General features: G+C 41.4%; 1 protein-coding gene across 2 annotated transcripts in view; it reads left to right on the top strand.

The window, feature by feature from the left end:
* Positions 1-205: 205 nt before the first annotated feature.
* The window catches only part of Prestin (prestin), a 66,218-nt gene continuing 51,753 nt past the window's right edge, over positions 206-14,670 (top strand). The window contains exon 1 of one of the 2 annotated variants that reach the window (XM_065233390.1): positions 206-613. The gene's annotated coding sequence lies outside the window, so the exon portion shown is untranslated. Of the gene's footprint in view, positions 614-10,844; positions 11,263-14,670 lie in introns of those variants that run through there. The other variant, XM_065233389.1, reaches the window with a different exon arrangement.

Here is a 14,670-nt window from a genome sequence, read left to right as displayed (position 1 = left end):
ACCGGACCGACATCAGACAGACGACCACGACGGCGACGACGACAGCGGCGGCGTCGCGCAAGAGTGAAAATCATTGGAAAGGTCGTGGAAAATTGTTGTGCTAGCTAACCAACGGCGAACGAAATCAGTCAAGTCAGTCAGTCAGCCACTATCACTGTCAAGTTCGATGTCTCCGTCGTGGTCGTAAATCGCACTCGGTTACGTCGCACCGGGGGGAAAATGCTGCCAGATTTTCCAACGGAGCGTAATCGTAAGCCAGCTCCGCAAGGTGAACAAATGATGCGTGGAAATTTGAGAAGATTGTGTTGATAAGAGTGGTGCTATTCAATTCGTGGAAGGTAGTAGTATCGCATTGATTTCCCCCCGCTTCTTCGTCGGACGGTCGTCAGGACTTGACGTTTTTGCCGTGCGTTGCTAAACAAATGACGGTTCGTGTGCGCGAGAGAAAGCGAGGGATAGTGAGAAAATCGAAAGAGAAACTGAACGTTATACACTCGGATTGGGAAATGTGGGAAAATCGGGTAAAATAGAAGAAAGGTATCTCTGTTGTAGTGGGTGGCGTTATGCTCGAATTTACTGGATACTGGATGCGTTGCATGAGTAGAACTTCCAGGTAGGTTGAATATGTTTAATAATAAATCCTACTTCATAAGAAAAATGGTTATAACCCTTTGGTATTTGGTATATGATAGAATAACATCGGTTTCTTAGTAAAATCATGTCTTTTCGTAATGACGTGTACACGAAAATGGCGACATGATTTGTATATTTTTTCGATGGAAATTCCAATAGGTCCTATTCGCATTTGTCGAGAATCTTCATCAACTTTTTCATCTTCACAGCAAAAGCATTAACTACCGTTTATATTATATTATGGGCTGGATAATATTTTTCTTTATCATTGCAATCCAAATTCATTGGAATCCTTGAGACTCATTCTAAGGAATTTTATGAATTCCTCTTAAATGCTCCGTATTTATATACTGGAACCCCATGTGTCATTACAAGTTATATCGAAAATTTGGAGCATTTTTTCATGTCTAAATAGTTGAATACAAAACTACCTAACAAAATATATTGGTAAAGGGAAATGGATGTAATGTCAGCTTAAATGCCCCTAATTTGAGCCCATATACATAAATTCAACAATCGACTAAATTTTCAATAGCGACCAAAATATCCATCAGTACGTCCCAATGACGCGTTCATCTAGTTAAAATTGATAAATATCAGATTTTTAACGATGGGTCTAATCTTAGATCCATAGGCCAATATTAGAGCCATTTACCCTACATATATTTTTCTAACAAAATCAAGAACTACTTGCCTATATCTGAAACTTGTGTAGTGAAATATTAAGAAAATGATGTTTTGAACAATTTTAGACACTGTACTTCGAAGCGGTAGTTGAGGGTTGTTTCCCCAGCAAGACCGTATTATTGACGTAGGACTATGAGGTTGTTTTTGTTGCTCAATTTAATATTAATTATAAAATTATTGATTTATAAATATTATTCTAAATTAAACAAACAATTGAAAGCTTTCAAATTAGGCGTAATTCAATATCCTTAATTGAAATAGGAGCTAAACATGTGCAAACAATTTTCAGGTACCTACTGAAAAATGATCAGTAACCGGAGTGAAAATTTGCTAATTTAAATGCATTTCACATAAAAAAACGATTCAAAGTACTTTAAAGTACGTCACACCATATTATTACATTTTGATGTTGCAAAATTATGACACTTAAACTGAACCTTATTTGAGTTTGTATTTTATCAGTGTTCAAACAAATCCTATTATTTAAATAGCGAACGCTGTAATTCAATAAATTGAAAGTCAATTAAATTGTTTCATATTAACATATTTTTGTGAGTGTGCACTGATCAATCCTCGTTTACACAAGGTGTTGCTGACGGCAATGTAAACTTCGGTAATATCCATTTGTTCTATTTGTTATCTGTTCTTGTATAACTCTCCTTATCTGTCCTGTCCCCTGTTCTGTCATCCATGATGTCAATTGTCCTGTCAAGCGTAGCGTTACGCCCAGCTGCCCTGCTGCAATTTTGCTTGCTTTAAGACCGGTATGCAACTGGCTGTCTCCAACATTCCCCGGCCCGTATTGCTGAAACTTCCTGCTGCTTTGAACCTCAAGTACAGCCAGACTTTTTACCGGCCTCTGAAGCACTCTGCTACTAGTTGGGACGTCAGCGATGCGGATTCTGCCATCCTTTCCGGGGTATACTCTGACGACCTTTCCGCGAATCAAGCTGTTCCGTATTCCACCATCCGCCAACATCACCAAATCTCTTGGTTGAATTGGTTTAGAGTCGTTGAATCACTTGATGCGTGTTCTAATGGTCGGGAGGTATTCCCTAACCCATCTGGTCCAGAAGTGGTTTAGAAGACTCTGCGCGTGTCCCCAGTTGGTTTTGAGCGCAGCGCCAGTATCAACAGGTGACATGGCTGGCTGCACAACACCACTGGAACTCAACATCAAAACATGATTGGGGGTAAGCGCTTCGTCATCTTCAAAATCGAGTGGCACGTGCGTTAGCGGCCTAGAGTTCACGATGGCTTCCACCTGGACCAGAACGGTTTCAAAGGTCTCCTCGCCTGGATTCCTGCTGGTAGAGAGCGTGTCTAAGCCTATTTTGACCGACCGGACCAGTCGTTCTCATGTGTGGGGCAGCTGGTTGATTCAAAATCCACTGAGTGTTACAGTTGGTAGAGGTGTCAACCAGTTTCTGGTTGATACCTGCAATCTCCTGTTTCAACTCCTTCCTAGCGCCATGAAAATTGGTTCCTTGATCACTGAAGATCTGCTGCGGAGCACCTCTTCTTGCGATGAACCGTCGCACAGCCATTTTGCAGGATTCAGTTGACAGACTGCTTGCGACCTCTAAATGCATGGCTCTCACGGTTTGGCACACAAAGAGCGTTGCCCATCTCTTCACACTACTACGACCGATCCGGATGTAGAAAGGACCGCAATAGTCCACTCCGGTAAAGGAGGTAGTCTATTGCGCCAAACTCCATTCACGTGGTTTGAAGCGTTGAATATCAAACTTATTTGTCACGAAACATCAGTAAAACTATTTTACTTAGTGTTTACACTGCCGTTGCGTTGGGAAAAAAAATCAGAAACTGATCCGAACTGAGCATCTGGAAGGTTTTTACCTCCAGAAGAACTTTATAATGAACGAAACGCCTTCAGGGAGAAATCTGACGCTCTCCTTCAGCAACGCGATCCGAACGACATGTCGAGCTTCACGGAAGAACTCAACGAAGCTGCAACAGTATCTATCCCAAGGACGGGTAGCGTACCTGGGCGAAAAGCCCTACGTTGGTGGAACGAGGATACCAAATGTGCGGTGAAAGCGCGACGCAAAGCTTTACGCCGGCTTAAGCGTCTCGCCTTAGACGACCCTGGTAGGGAGGAAGCGCTGCAGACAGGTTATCCGTGACGAAAAGCGATCTAGCTGGATGGATTTCTTGGATTCAATCGACGAATCCCAATCGTCGAGTGAATTGTGGAATCGCGTCAACGCTCTGAGTGGCAAGCGGTGGTCTACTCCACCTACTATCCAAGCTCATGGCACCTCGATTTCAGAACCGAAGGATATCGCCGACGAATTAGGAAAATATTTTGCCGGTCTGTCTTTTGTCAGTGGCTACGACAGCGATTTCTTCCAGTGCGTCAAACCTTCCACAAGCAGCATTCGCGACTTGCGAATTCCACCCGATGTTCCTACTCTCCAGATCAACGAAGCTCTCACATTCCGGGAGCTTCAATTTGACCTCGGCAGCAGTAGTGGTAATTCTGCCGGGCCGGACGAGATTGGATACCCGGTGTTATAAAACCTCTCCCTCAACGGAAAAACGAGGCTACCCGCCCTCTTCAACGATCTATGGCTCACTGACTCCGGACCTCTGGAAACAACGCTTGGTTGTGCCCATTCCGAAGAACAACACGGCGAGTGAAGAAGCCTCCTCCTTTAGGCCGATTGCGCTCACTTGCTGCGCGGCAAAAGTGATGGAGAGAATGGTAAATCCATAGAGGTAACTCTAAGATCAGAAGGTCCCGAAGAAACGAGCTCAACTTTTTGGCTCAGCTCTGGTACTATCTTCGGTCCCAAGCTAATCGATGTACCCCTCGAAACATAGGAAAATCCACGAACCCCTAATTTCGTCTGTCAAACTTTCATAGCGAATCAAAACAAACATAGTGTAGTATTTGAATTTTGACTAGAATGGGGTACGTTAATCGATTTGCTTGGGACCAATAGGCTAGTCAAGTAGTGAGCCAATATAAAATCGTTAGTTTCGTATTGATAGTTGGTAAATCGTCGTCTTAAGCAGTTCCTGGAGTCAAACGGCCTCCTTGACGAACGGCAGCATGTGTTCCGGCGAGGACGTAACTCCTCCACTTACTTTGCAGCCCTCGGGATAGTACTTAAGGAAGCCCAAGGCAACGGTCACCATGCGGAGTTAGTCTCCCTTGATATTTCAAAGGCGTTCAACAGGACATGGACACCTGGTGTCATCGGGAAGCTAATCGGCTGGGGCCAGGAAGGTCACATCACACATTTTGTACGGAATTTCCCCCTTGATCGTACCTTTCAGGTGACTGTCGGAAACGCTCGCTCGGATCCGTTCCCCGAGGAAACTGGAGTGCACCAGGGATCCGTCATAGCGGTAACGCTATTCCTGGTGGCAATGAACGGGGTATTCAGTTGATTGCCCAAGAACGTGCACGTAATCGTTTATGCCGACGACATACTCATCGTCGTAACTGGACGAACGACTAAGCGGACCAGGAACATAGCTCAAGCAGCAGTCTCCACCGTCAGCAGGTGGGCGCTTTCGGTTGGTTGTACGGTGCCATATCTGTCACTCGGGCCATCTGATTCGAGGACCACCGATCACCATCCAAGATCATCCGAGACCGCTCAAGAAAACAATGCGTGTACTGGGAGTAGTACTAGATCGCACCCTAAGCTTCAACCAGCACTTCAGGATGGTGAATGAAAACTGTCGCAGCCGCATCATCATAGTCAGGACAATCTCCCGCCCGCATCGCTCCAGCAACCGTGAGATCGGCCTTCGTGTCGCTCGGGCTGTTATCGACAGTCGACTTTTCTACGGCCTCGAAATAACCTGCTTAGCCACCGAGAAGCTCAACCACATCCTCGCTCCGGTATACAATACCTACGTACGCATCGTATCCGGATTTCTTCGTTCCACGCCTGCAGACGCCGCATGTGTGGAAATCGGAATCCTTCCTTTCCGCTTTCGATCTGCTGCAGCCATTGCTGCTAAGACATCCGGGAACGAAAGGGTCTTTCTCCTCAACGAGGGGAACAGAGCCCTCTGCTCTGCAGCCAACCGTGACCTCCCTGCGGTGGCCAGGGTCCACTGGCATGGAGAGAAGGGTTGGCGATCAAACGTCATCAAAATAGATAAGCGGATTAAGAGTAGATTCCAAGCCGGAGATAACTCTGTATCTTTGAGACGTTCTGTTGCAGAGCTTCTCGGGTCGGTTTATCCGGGGCACGTTCATCGCTTTACGGACGGATCGCGTTCGTGGGCTGGAGTTGGACTCGGAGTGGCAGGACCAAACACTGCAACGAGTCAAAGTCTACCGGAGGAGTGTTCCGTCTTTTCCGTTGAAGCCGCAGCTATTCTAGACGCAGCCATCACTCCGGCAGATCAACCGATCCTCGTGTTAACTGACTCACACAGTGTCATCCAAGCGCTGGAAGCCGAAGCTCCGAGCCACCCTTGGATACAGGCCATTACAAGGTACGCTCCACCTTCAACCGTCTTTACGTGGATCCCCGGACACTGTGGTGTTCACCGGTGCGCTACACCAGGAACGTACCCCTCCTAGACATCAGGCGTTCGATTGTGAATTTCATTATGGAAGCTTGGCAGCAGGAATGGTTCCAGTCGCAGACCACTTTCCTGAAGAAGATCAAGGAAACCGTACGCTCTTGGCTGGACAGCCAAAAGTACAAGGACCAGCGGATCATCTCAAGACTCCTGACCGGCCATGCGAAGATTTCCTGCAAGGTCTGTTCAATTTGCAGCATCCCCGCTTTGGTGGAACACGTACTGTGTGTCTGCCCGGAGTTCAAGAAGCTACGCGAACAACATGGACTCCCGGAGAACGTCAGTAATCTGCTTGGTTACGACCCCTCGACGTTGGCTGCGCTGATGGGCTTTCTGAAGGAAGTCCACTTGTATGATCAAATCTAGACCCCCGTAGGTGGCTGCACTGATCGTGTGTTCCTCACGTTTCTATTTTTTCTGCCGTCGGGGTTTCTCCACCGGACCGGGCACTGTCTCCTACGGTGGAGCTCTACCTTGTTCGCGCACCCAGTCCTCGCCACAGCCCCGATCTAATCCTCACCTTACATTAAGTTTTTAAAAAGTTGTCTGTCTCATTCGTTGGGTAATCAGAGCCAGTTATACGTCACGTTCATGTCAAATTGAAACCAATTTTTTTAGGCAGGATCTAGCCTGACCATCTGCTGTATAACGTGATGAACTGAATGTACGGATTATTTAAATAACGCGGGTTTTTCTTATATGGTAGGGTAATTTGCCTATTGTTGCACACTTCGCATTGTTTACTGTGTAGCATTTATCAATGCCCACACAGATTACCATGCTAATCAGTGATCAATTGTTGAATGATCAAACATGTGTTTTTGATATTCAGTATAAGAAATATTGTATTAATACATGTTATAAGCATTTTTGACATTGTGCATATGATTTCAAGCGAATTCTAATTTTTTTAGCTAATAATCCTCAGTTGTAAAATAAGCTATTACTAGCTGAAATTATAAACATTCGAATATCTGCATTATGTCTGATAGTCAAGCAGCATTAAATGCTTTAAAATCAGCAACATGCAATTTCAAACTCGTTTGGGAATGTGCAATGTCACTTCAGAAATTGGCCTGTCAAAACCAAGTAAACTTATATTGGGTTCCTGGCCACTGTGGAATTGAAGGAAATGAAAAAGCCGATACGTTAGCCAGGCTAGGATCATCTCAGCAATTCATAGGACCAGAACCATTCTGTGGAGTTTCTACTTGTTCTCTTAAAATGGAGATCAAGAAATGAAAAAAAAAATGAAAGTGGAGACCAATTGGAACAACACTTCCATTGCTAGGCAGTCGAAACTGTTCATAATTCCGAACATTTCAATGACTAGCAAAATTCTTGAATTATCAAAGAAAGATCTCAGTGTCTATACTGGTTTGATAACAGGACATTGTCCATGTAAATATCATTTGAAGCTAATAGGAAAACTTCAAGAGGATATGTGTCGATTCTGTGGTATAGAAAAGGAAGACTCTGAACACCTGCTATGCTCTTGTGCAGCAATCTTCAATAAAAGGCGTATTTTTCTAGATAAGGGGCTGGCAGAAACCTTTGATATTTGGAATGCAGGTCCCAGTAAAGCAGTACATTTCATTCGAAATGTAATACCTGGCTGGGAAAATGCTTTTGGTCAGTCTGTGTCGGTCGCTTCACAAAATAGTGATACGACATAACTAATAAAGAAATATAAAAACGGGGAATATGACAATAGATCAAAGTAATGGTCGCAGCGATGAATACACCCAACACGGAAAAAAAAGCTGAATGAAATAAAATCAATTAATCTTTGCTATAAAATGTTATTTATTATTTTATCAATAGATTAATTGCAATACATCTATCAACCATGCAAAATTTACAGAATAAGTAATAATGTTCAATAATTAGATAACATTGGCTGGTTCAATAAAATAAATAAAATAGCTAATATCGTAAGTACACTATACCGAACAGTTACGTTTAATCATCTAAAAGAATCACTGAATGATTCTTCTTGCTGAAAACATTAATTTCACTGCAAACGATGCGTGCAACAATGGGGCTCTGAGGTGCATTTAAAAAAACTTATTACAAGGAAAGCTTTTATAAATATAAACTGCTTATTAGCTCTGGAAATGCTTCATTAATCGCATTGCAAGATTTATTGAGGAATATCTAATTTAAAAAAGTTGTCAATCTCGTAAAAATGCGAACTAACAAAAAACATGTTCAAACATTCAAAGTGTTTTTATGTTACTTCATACGCGAAGTTAGCGATGTTCAGTTGGTTGGAAATGCTAACATGAAGCTTTAGTGGGATAATTTATTTGCTAGAAAATGATCTTTTAGAAGAGAGTAGGTGGATAGTTCCGTTAGAGTACGGCAGTATGAAAATTGAATAGAAGTTGAAAATGAGCGAAGAGCCATTAATGCGACAGTTTTTAAAGATAGACGCACAACATGTGCTTGTGCAAAAATTGACAAATTACCCTACGTATCGCCCTGGTAAAAGAGACTTGAGTGTATTGTTATAAACATATGATATGTTTGAAACATCGTAAAGAATTAATAAATCTATTCAAGAGCAAATTTTCATTATGCCGTAAGTAACATTCGCACCGATCCGAGAAAAATAAAGTTTTGTTTTGATGACCGAAAAGTTATTCCTATTTCCAATTAAACACATATAATCTCATAGCGATAGCAATGTTTAACATATTTAGCCGGGTTTTAATCATACAAAGGCAAATCGCTAGCTTTCATGCTAAGAAATACTGGTTTTTGAGTCAAAAGTTATTATACGTCGTTTGGTGGCCCCTATTGTTACTTAAGTCATAGTGTATTTACCAGGATATTCTGGAGAATTATCAATTACGTCTCCTTACATGCAGCCTATTCATCATTTTAGGACCACCGAAATCATCTTAGCAACAAACAGTTCGATTTATTCACTTTGATAATGAGAAAGCGAAACGACGAACGTACACTTTTCACGGGTTTCTCAGTGCTGTTACTTAAGACAAACGGCATCTCCATAGAAATCGGGTGACGTAAGTAACATCGAAAACTTTTTTGATCGGAAGGTGATTACGTCAAAAAGCAATTCGACTGGTAAATAAATTTAAAAATGGGATGTGATCCTATATTCGTACAGTATATAGTGTAATAACAGGAGCATCGATTGACACTGATAGCTCGACTTTGTTTACCTTTGTTACATTCGACGTAGTGAAAATTTGCTCTTGTATTGATAACTATACCATATGGTGCTTCTAGTAAAGACTACATATCGATTTGTTTCAGTGTAGAAGGTCGATTATCCGATAAGCTCTGTTTAACTTCTTTTCCCACCAAGAAATGATCAAAACGAAAAATACTAAGTTATTTTCCATTGTGACTCAAATTCCACGTGAACTCCACGAATAAGGCAAATACTTTTGTATTTTTTTTTTTCTTAATCGGTAATCCTCCAGTAAACTGATCGTGCGCTCTATATGTGTGCAAAATTATTCCACGCCATCTAAAATTGGCACAAATGGCTCCCACTGCCGCCCGGGCACACTCCTCGCACAGCAAGCCAAGAACAAACTTTGCTAATATTGACTCCCTCCCCCCTCCCAGTACCTCCCGATAGCAATACAACACCACAAACAGTCTTCTGCGTTCGAACTTTGCAATCTCTCCTTTCTGCATTCTCTCGATCGAGTGCCTCCGCGAGTTACCCACCACCAGAGACGACGTCGCCGCGCGGTGCAAGTTCCGCAAGTCATTCAGTCCGCAGTGTTCGGCGAGGTGCCCACCCGAAAAAAAAATTACAGTGAAATTTTCAGTGGAAACAATGCTCTAACATTAATATTTATTGTCGACAATAAAAATGATTGTTATAATGTTGTACTCTTACGAAAACGGCAAAACTGCTACCTAGCTGTACAATGAATGTACATAATAAAATGTTGTTACAATGATTTTTATCGTATTTTTCATTTATTTTATTGTTAACATGATTCGATCATGAACAATAATGAACAACTCTATTACAATAAAAATTGTTGTTACATTAAATACTGGTGTATTTTCATTGTGGGTTACTTCACGAACAATAAAAATAAATCTGATTCAAGCATGCAGACTATGAGAGGGTCAGCAACACTGCCAATGTAATTAAGATAGGCGCTGCTCGTATGGCTCTGGCTTTGACAGTTCGTTTGGCTCAAAACCAGGCAGTCCGCGTCCGCTCATATCTTATCCTAGACCCTCTCTAAAGCGAGCTCTAAAGCTTAATGGAGACCTTTTCCGTGCAGTCAATAATCATACAATAATAATAAAAAAATCCACCACTTGAAGATGTCAGGAAGAAACTCTCAGGTGGAAGCATATTTCATGGGCGATTCTCTCCAGTCGAATGCATTAACTTATCAACGACGCTCAACCACCAAGGAGACGTGACCTAGGGATATCGAGCGCAGGGGAGTTGGCCTGCATTTCTCACAAGTTCCGGATCGAATCTCGATCCATAACCACTAAAAAAAAGGACCACCCGTAACAGACATACCACCCCCTTCCCTTCCCGGGGCAATGTTTTATTTTTTCGATTTATTTTTAAAGTCGATAAAGTAGATCTGTCAAGCCAACACATACACTCTAAAATACACTGTTATTTTTTTTAATCAATAAATTCGCCAATCAACAGTAAAATAACAATAATATATAATGTTATTGAAAAAAAATTATATGGGAAAATAACGAAAATTTCATTGTTAAGATACTTAACAACCCCCCTTTTTTATTGTAAATTTTCCATTTACCATGAAATTTATTGTTTTGTACAACATAAATCAAGGTAAATTTATTGTAGACGTAACAATATAAATCATTGTTAAGACAATAATTTTCGTCTTATTGTTACATTGTTTTTTAATGTATTTTTGTTGTTATTTTTTTTCGGGCAGTCTTCCTCGCGAGGTAGCAGAACTAACACGCTCGACACGTTTTTGTTTGCACTTCTGTGCCCACCCCGGCAACCGGTGCGGTGCGAGGTGTTCTTTATCAGTGATTCCCAATATTCAGCGTTTTAAGTTTGTCTGCTCTACAAGAGGAAGTTAATCCGGGGGGCTGGGGAAGGCGAATAACGACGACAAATCGCGTGTGCATTGTGTGTGTTTGTACATATTTGAACTACCGCGCGCAGTTGGACTTGAACCCGAAAATAGTACCGCGTGGATAAGTTGGAATTGAGACAGAAGTAGACTTGTCTCATCAACTCGGAATTCGATTTTTACCATATAAAATGAGCCGCACCGGGCAGCGATAGGCACAGTGCAGTGATTCTCCGTCTTATCCGGGTTCTGGTGGTGAAGTACCGAAGGCATTAGTACACAGTCAGCGGTGAGTTTCCTCTGTAGGAAGTCTGAGTAGGTCTGTTGGAAACGGCAGAGTGCGACCTCCAATGGTGATTAGCGCGTGTGTTGCAGTAGTAGCGTGTGGTGAGATTTTCTCACTGTTGTGTGGTGAAATTCGATCGGTTTGTTTGTCAGGAGCACGTTGTGCTTGTGTCAGCTGATAACCGCTTTGCTGCGGGCCTATGTTGTATTGTGAGAGGTTATCGTCGTTGGCTTCTACACACATTGCTGCTGAGTTCGCGTTCTACCCGGCTTCTACTGGTAGGTCTCGAGTCAGCTGTGCGAATGAGGGGGCGAACTCACTTCGATTGCGATTCGCTACCGCACACTTTTAGGACTTAATTGGTAGAGCGAAGCGAGGGGAATTTATTTGAAACAATGAGTCTGAGTCGATGACCGGCGAGACTTCATGGACGATCGATTTGTTAGTTTATGTAAAGTGAGTCCATGTGGAAATTGATTAATGGATGCCCATGGCAACGATTTGTGTATCAAAACACATGATAGGGACGAAACATAACATTCGCACACAGGGTGAGTGAGCCAGTTTTTGGCTCTAAGTCCTAACTCAAATTTGGAATAAGCTATCATGGTATTATTCGCGCAGATATGAGCATGGAAACAAATTTGGAAAAGAATAAAAATTAAGATAGGGCCAAAAAGGGAACCTCCTGAGCCAAAAACTGGCTTTGATACTGATCTAAATGTAGGCAAAACAATCTACCATAAATTGTTTATTCGGTTAGATTTTTTTATGAACCTCACCCTACATAATTTAGCGAGCAAAACAAAATCATCGACGCTTAAGAAATAAGAAAATTTTCCATTCGCCACAGCCTGTAATATTTACTATATGTATAGGTACACGGGGTAGAACAACCTGTTTGGAGGTGACCTCGTAAAACTGTAGGGTTGGTTTAGTGACCCAGCTCTTTGAATCTCTTTGATGTTATTTTGCGGTGGTTTCGTTTTGGCCACTTACCTACCAGCAACGATGATGATGATTGTGGATGTGTACGCACCCACCGCCTTCGTCACCGGTATGATTGAGGGCCAACATACGTAGGTATCCAAGCACTTACAGAGCAACATGTAACACGCCAAACGGAACCAATACATCCAAAGGGGGTTTATGTTTTTTGTTTGGGAATACATCCGATTCAGCATGACTTTGCGTGTTTTCTGTAAATGAGTACCAATTCGCGAGGATCCCCGAATGGAAGAAGCAAAGAAAGGGGAAACATCTTTCGATTTCGACCGTTATGTCAGCCGGTGATGATGTCGTGCGTCGTGTTTATGATCATCGCTGTATAGTGGCGAATTAGTCATCGCCAAAGTGAAAACAATCTCGTGCTATGCTATGGAAATGGACAAACGTTGCTGGTTAGAGCGAGATCCCAAAATTGTGCGAATTGAACTCTGTTATCACCGATAAGGCTTGGCTAGTGAACCGAGATCTACGCGTCACGGTACACTGAAATTAATAGGTATTTTATTCATGAATCCAATGTCTCTTCGATTGATAAATTCTCAAGAACTAACTGGACGAAGAAATTAGCACTATTTACACGAACCATGGCCCAAAAAAACGTGCTGATCACGGTTTTTCAAGACACGGTTTAGGTCAAAATTCCTAATTTCTTCGCAACGCTACCCATGTCTGGTTATCAGTGAGAAACTCGGTGAGCCAAAGTTGCGGAATTTGAATTGCGTTGTTGTTGTTTATCAAGTTAAACGTTTGTTCGAAATTTGTTTGTTTTGATTGTCAGGAATTATGGAAATGTATGGTTCCGAATCTTGTACTATTTATTTCAATTCCATTTGTTATATCGCTTGATTTGAACGTGTTTAGATTCAAATGGACTGAAATGTAAGACCTTCAAAAGTAAATGCAATGAAAACAATCTTTTAATTTGGAGAAGATACCACCAGTGAATAAATGTTACGGCATTTTATTTGGAATGTGATCATCTAAAAATTATTCAAGGGTTTTTTTTTTTGGTGATTATTAAACATTCACTCCCCTTATAAGACAGTGTAAGATTTTCAGTTAATCGGAGCGGATACACATTTTATCCTTTTAAGGTGCAAACTAAATTGGATTACGAAAAACGGAGACATATTATCTTCTATAAATGCGCAAACGAATTTGGATTATGAAAAGCAAAGTCAAAGTTTCTCCCATAAAGGAGGAAATTAATTTGGGCTGCAAAAGGCGGAGTCACATTTTATCCTATTTATAAAGATGCAAATAAATTTGGATGAAGAAAAACGGAGTCATATTTTATACTATAAAAGTGCAAATCAAATTTGGATAGCAAAAAAAGGTGCAAATTAAACGGGATTACTTAAGGCGGAGTCACATTTTATACTTTAAAGCTGCAAATTAATTTGTAATATGAAAAAAAGGTGCAAATTACTTTGGATCACAAAAAGCAGAGTCACATTTTAAGGTGTAAAGCAGGGTTTCTTCCACTCACTTGCTATAAAAAATTGTTTTTCGGAATTATGAAATCATTAGGTTTTATAATGATGATAACTAGTACGTTTAAGTTACAAGAAAAGGTTGTAAACTATGTATTTGACACAGAAAACCTGTCATAATTGCTTTCGTTGCGTCACAATCATCGATTTTACGATTCGTGAGCGCTCACTCTGAGTGAACGCTCACGTGTCTTAACTTCGCTGCTTGTGACGCACTGGAAGCTTAATTGACAGGTTTTATGTGTCAAATACATACTTTCCAACCTCTTCTTGTATCTGACAAGTATAAAATATCATTATACCATGCAATGATTCCTTAATTTCGAAAAACATTTTTTATAGCGAAGTGAGTTGAAGTAACCCTAGTAAAGGCGGAGTCACATTTTCTCCTATAAAGGCGCAAATTAATTTGAATTACGAAAAGTAGAGTCACATTTTAAAGGTGCAAATTAATTTTGATTACGAAAAAAGGTGCACATTAATTTGGTTATAAACCAAATCTGGCGTAGTCACATTTTCTCCTATAAAGTCGGGTGAATATAACACGAAAAAATTTAAAAAAAAATGGCCAAAACTAATGCCAATTCATACACACTTAGCTTTGATTACCTAATCTCGATAATTTCAACAGCACTTTTAAAACGTTTGTCACGGTCGATTTGACCACTTCCAGCAATTTTGCCAACTTGGCGTGTGAGAACGTCGGATTCTCTTGCTGCGCGAGCAAAATTTCAACACGTTGCTCCTCTTGCTTGGACGTCATTTTGAAAAGTGGAGAGCAAACGATGAATACCCATTTTATATACACTCAACTTCCAAATGCAGCATTTCTGGTTTTTTATGCATTTTGAACAGAAATACACCAATTTGAAGTTGACCATTTTTTGCGCGTTCCAGACTTTATAAAGGC

The sequence above is a fragment of the Ochlerotatus camptorhynchus genome, unplaced genomic scaffold (assembly GCF_037179485.1).
Source record: "Ochlerotatus camptorhynchus isolate MF236.1 unplaced genomic scaffold, CSIRO-AGI_Acam_v1.1 ptg000401l, whole genome shotgun sequence".
Lineage (NCBI taxonomy): Eukaryota > Metazoa > Arthropoda > Insecta > Diptera > Culicidae > Ochlerotatus > Ochlerotatus camptorhynchus.
This window is presented reverse-complemented; position numbering and strand designations above follow the sequence as displayed.